Raw genomic sequence first — 6,303 nt, 5'->3', positions numbered from 1 at the left:
CATAATACATGGGAAATCATGAATCTACACAATAATATTAACATTATTGGAACACTAATTTGTACTAATAAAATAAAGTAATATGCTGATAATAGTATAGAAAAATATAAAGCACAATTAGTAGTTCAAGGAAACTATCAGATTGACAGCCTTGACTATCATACAGACAATTTATTTGCTCCTACTGCTAGACTATCTACAGTGCAATTAATATTAGCATGGGCAGCATCTAATAATTATGAAATACATCAGATAGATATAAAATTGGCATATCTGTATGGACAATTGACAGAAGACAAAGAAATATATGTTAAACCTCCTCCAGGTAACTTAATAGACGGATTACAGAATGGACAAATATTACAATTACAAAAAGTGCTATACAGATTAAAACAAGCTGGTAGAAGATGGTATAAAACACTATCTAATATACTACTTAAATGCAGATTAACGAAATCCAAACATAATAACACTGTATTCTTTACAAAGAAGAAAGAAATAACTGTAGCCATATTATTTGTACATGTCAATGATATTACTATTGTAGCAAAGAATAATAATACTATTGCAATGATAAAACAATCTATTGCACATCATTTACAATATACAGACAGTAGCAAATTACACTAGCTACTTGGTATAGAGATTCAACACAACAGAGAGTATAGATTCATCAGGATGTGTCAGACACATTATATTAATAGTATAATAGAACGTTACAAACTTACAAACAAACAAAGTGTACAAACACTCATGCAGCCCAGTACACAATTAAAAACAGTATTGCAAACCAATAATGATAGAAAACAAATGTCTGATATACTATACATGAACATGGTTAGCACACTTAGATACATTACAGACTGTACACAGCCAGATATAGTATTTGCAACAAATCAGTTAGCAAAATACCTCAATGACCCTAGTATGGAGCATTATCTGGCACTTAAACATTGTTACATGTACTTAAAAACTATGAGCAATGTCTGGCTCCAACTTGGCAGCACAAATCAATCAATATTGAACAGCTATACAGATGCAGACAGTATGATGCAAGAAGGGCATTGTGCAATATCAGGATATGCATTTTACTTGAGCAATTCATTAGTTTCGTGGTCAAGTAAAAGACAAACACTGGTGGCAAATTCAATGTATGAAGCTGAATTAATAGCTCTTGTAAGAGGAACACAGGAAGCGATCGCACTTATGCATTTAGCTGAAGAGATTCTGCAGGTCTCTGATGCACCAATTAATATCTTTTACAATAACAATGCTGTTATACAAACAGTTACATCAGACAAACTCAAATATTCGGAACAAACGAAGCATTTAGATCATAAGAAAGATTTTATTAAATGCTACATTGAGTTAGAGTACATAAATGCAAAATACATACGGACAAACAATCAACAAGCAGATATATTAACTAAAGCACTACATGTACCACAAGTCAAACATCTTACCAGTTTACTCAGACTAGTAAGAGTTTGAAGGGGAGTATTATGAGATGATTAGTTCATCAACAGACGAACCACAAGACAATGACTTCATAATGTCTCAGTTAGAATACATACAATATAAGGACAAGAGACACTGAGCAGTCAATTGTCACCTCACCCCTTGTCTATGTGTGCCCCCCTTAAGTTCTCCCTCTCAACAATTCTTCTTGCCCTTAGTTCACTCAACTACTGACTGGGATAACCTAGTACTCAAGCAAGGGGTCAGGGGAAAAGAATCCCCTTTACCCAGCACTGGAGACTGTCTTTTATAGGGGTATACATGTGTAGATACATGAGGAGCAAATGTAACTAACTCGAATGAGAATATATGTGCCTGTGGGTCCCACTGTGCAATGATCTGACTTGATCAGTGATGACAATATGATAAAATACAAACCTGTAAAGCAAACCCTTACACTCACCCTCTAGCATTTAGTCCTAAATGCTAAAAATCAGTAAAAAAGGTGGTGAACTTACTTAAAAAGTAATAGTTAGTAGGAAGTAAATACGAAAATACCTTGCCATAGTGTCCAAAATGTTCCTAAGCTGTATCCTGGTGTCCTTGGAGTGGTTAGAGTCCAATCAATCAAGTATCTGTACAGCAGTAGTATTCTGGTCAGCAAGTAGCATGGTTCTGAACCATGTGAAACTAGATAAAACGTCAATATACTTAAAAGTAATCAATATTACCTTATTGTCACTTAGCAGAAAAGTTGCCTCTCATTTGTTACTATTGATACAACACTTTTTGAAGGGAATCAGTAGAGTTCCTGGGGAGATATGGTGTTTTGGCAGTTGGGTACTCTGAGACACACAGTGTAGATCAATGTGTACAGAAATGGAAATTCTGGCAGCATAGTAATTGCAAATATTCTCTTCTCCTGTGTCTTCAGGAAGCACAGAGGTAAATCCCTGATCAACAAAGCTATAGCCTTCTTCCTTAATAGAATGTATTTGTGTTACAGCTTCTAGCTGACCTTGTGCAAATTCTTACTCCTGTAGACTAGTAATGTAGTAATAGGTAGTGGAGATGTGCTCAAAAATTCCTCTGCTATGTCCTTGATTTTTCCAATAGACTAGTTCCTGCAAATGTAATACCTTGTGCTTGTATTGGTAGAATATCTCCAAATGTGTACTCCTTTGCATGCAATAACTGACTGTGACACAAAACTGGATGTCCTGTTGAGCTTGATGTCCAAATACTGATTGTAGAGTAAAATGTAGAGTGTAATAACTGTCCTTGAATGAAAATCTCAGTTCAAACTCAATGAGATTGTGAGGTATTATCCAAATATCAAAGGGTATGTGTGTATATGCACAGTATCTCTGTGCACAATGAATGTCCTACTATAGTTCTGTACTGGTTCCTTGTGTCTTGACTTGTTTGTACCTTCATAAGTCAATTGATTCTATTCCTGAATTGTCTGAGTATACTTTCAATGTCTCATAGTGTGATGTTCTACCACAAAATGTCCAAGTAGTGTTCTCTACTTTCCTGAGTACTGTAACTGTCTGTATGCTGCATTGTACCATGTATGTCTCAATGAAAGGTCCTGCCTGTATGCATAGTAGTAATGTCTGAGATCCTGAGTATATACTGCCATTTCTCTGTTCATTTGGCAAATCCGTGTCTGATTCAATACATTCTAGTACTAGCTTCCTATCTTTCTGTCTTAGTAGAAGTGTAATCCTTATTGTAATACATCCTGTATTCTCTGAATCAAGTGGAGAAGTCATTCTCCTGCTGCTAGTCTGTCCAGTTTGCTGTATTCCATCTTGTGCTTCCAATACAGTGTATTTCTCTTTCTGTGTCCTTGTCCTTATGCTAATGTATTCCTTCCTTGTGTACCTATTGTGTATCCTGTCTCTTGTGGTACTAATTCTGTCTGGTCCTGCAAAGTCCTTTGCAAAATCGTTCTGTTGTAGATCAAGTTCGAAAATTGTACACTCAAATATGTAGTTTGTATGCTTAAAGAGTGTGTATGTAATACAATGTGTGTGCCTCTTACCCTCTCAGTGAAATATGCTTTCATTTTTGGCATAAGATGTCTGGTATGGTCCTGAAACCTTTCTGGGGTGTCTGGAGAGGTCTTCTACATAATTTTGTGCTTTAAAGTGATAAGAAACATTCATTTCTGAGGCAGATTGAACTGTTTCATTGTCCAATAAGTGTTCTGGAGCATCCTGATGCTCTATTTCCTTCTGTAGCATCAAAGTATCATTCCTGAATGCTCAAATAGTCTGTCTGATCCTTCCTAATCTACTATTGCTCTGATGTTTGCTGGCTGTATGCTTATTGCCTTTGCTTTCCCTTGAAGCAGTGTGATAATCTGTTTGAGCAGATTGTCCAGGATGTACTAGGTTCCAGCTTGTTTTCTAGTACAAAGTCACCCTCTGAACTTCTGTACTTTGTTCCATACAATGTGTATCCTTTCCTGATCTCAGTAGTGTCTTACTTTCACTATAGTGTATAGATTGTATTGGTTTTACTTCCTGTAGGTTGCCAATATCATTCTGTAGCTTGAATAACACAATTCTTACTATGTGACCTGAGTATATACACACTAGTGCATCTGTTTGAGTGCCTGTGATGTCCATAATACGTCTGATGAAGTATCCTGAGTCTATTCTAATGAATCCTGGTTGTCTGAAGGTGTATCTTGCAATGTAATACCTTATGTTCTCCTGAAACTGTGTTCTGTACAATATATCCTTGTATTCTGAGCTGGTTCTGACGTTTCTGGACAATTCTTTGTCATGAACTGAATAGTTTCAATGCATAACATCCAATTGTACCTTATAGAATGTTGTTCTATATGAATTCCTTTGATCATGCTCATTATAGACTGTATCTTCAATCCTGAAGCTGGAAATGTCTGTTCTGATGTTACTTGACATAGTTCCTCTGTAGTACTCAATACTAATCCTGTATCTCTTCCTGTAGTTCAATACTAACTTGCTAATTCGATCGTGTATCCTTTGTTGCATTAATGTCTGTTAGTATTGAACATTATGTCCTGCAATCTTATACAAATTGTCTGTGATGTTGCAAAATCAATATACCTGAATGTCTGAACATTCTACTGGTCCTGAAATTGTCTGTAGCAGGTCTTTGCTTTCGAATACCTTCCTGTACTAAATAGAATCGACTGTGTATGTGTGTATCTGTGTCTTTCTATCACTGTTGATGTGTCTCCATGCCTGATGCTTATTCTGAAGCAGTATTGTCTTATTCTCAATGTATATGCACTTTTCCTTGCTGAATGTGCCAATGTCTGTCTTCTGATGCATTACATAGTCTTCTAACTTAATAGAATACCTATCTGAATTGTTTAGATTGAAATATTTCTCAGTACCCAAGAGTAGTTGTTTTTTATAGTCTAGTAATGCTTGATAGATTGTCCTGCTTGTACAGTTTACTATTTGCATTGCCTTGTAAACTATAATACTATCTGGCTGGTTGTATTCCAATCTTCTAACATTCTCAGGTCCTTTCCTGATGTCCTGGTATGCATTCATGTTGTCTGTGGACAGCCTGTATTTCTTAAGAGTATTGTTTCAATTTGTAGCTCTAAGAATTGGTAGTAGTGTCTCTGAAGTGTTCATATATGTGTTGCCTTGCACCTGTAGCATCTTAGATTCCTTGAAAGGATGGTTGTATGTGTGTTTCCTAGTCCTTTCCATGTGCTATACATATCTGTAGTCTTGTAGAATCCTTTCTACACTGTATACCTGTGCTTTTAAGCATAAAATGTTATTGTATGTACTATACAACTGCCTGTGCCTCAATGTATGTGTCTGATGCTATTTCATACAGTTCTGAACGTTTGCTGTACTATTCCTGAGTGTACTAGTAGTGTAGGGTCTGAAATAAAATGATTTCACCCTTTCAAACACATAGTTTACCTGCCTGAACTTGTATTCTGTTGTGGAACACTCTTGTTCTGTTACTGAATCCTCAGTATTGCCTTCATGAAGTATCCAAATCACTGAAACATGTATATTGCTGCTCAATATGTCTGAGTCTGTGTCATAGTCTGTAATCAACTCCAATTCTATGTAGTCTTTGCTGTCCAAGTTGTCTGCTAACTTATCTAGAGTAGAGTAATTGATACTGACATTACTAGATAATGAGCTATCATCCTGTGCATTGTTCAATGTGATTGTATTGCGAGTAGGACAATTCCTGGCTAAGTGGTCATCTTGTTCACAAATGAAACATAGTCCTTTTGCTCTCATTTCATCCAATTTTGATTAGGAATAATGTTTGAAACCTGTAGCATACATTCTCTGATGGTTTCCTGTCTCACTTTCATACTAGTCATTGTTCCTCAATGGATAATACAATTGCCTAGCCTTTCCTTTGGTGTTTGTACTGCTTGTATGTGTAGTATCCTGACTAGAGTCACTGTGATCTGAATCATTGCTTTTGCTATCCTGTAGAGTGAAGCAATTGTTCCTATAGTCATAGTACCTGTTTGTACTCCAATGATTGTTCTCAATATCATTCCTATGTCCCTGTGACTGGAATTGATGTCTGGAATCCTCATACCATTTGATTCCTGTGAATTCATTTGCTTTCTCAATGCTTTTGAGCCTATTCTTGAAGATTGAGTAATCTACTGTGTCTGGATTTAAGCAATCCAATTGCAATTGCCTCTGGTACTTGGAATTCAATCCATACCATGCCTGTCTGGTCAATTCTTGCTGAGAAATGTCTCCTAGATTCGTTGCTTTCATCTCTAGGTCATACAAATAATCCTGAACATTCCTATTACCTTGTTTCAAAGTATTGAACTCTTTT

This window comes from Fomitiporia mediterranea (assembly GCF_000271605.1).
Source record: "Fomitiporia mediterranea MF3/22 unplaced genomic scaffold FOMMEscaffold_3, whole genome shotgun sequence".
In the NCBI taxonomy this organism is placed as follows: domain Eukaryota; kingdom Fungi; phylum Basidiomycota; class Agaricomycetes; order Hymenochaetales; family Hymenochaetaceae; genus Fomitiporia; species Fomitiporia mediterranea.
This window is presented reverse-complemented; position numbering follows the sequence as displayed.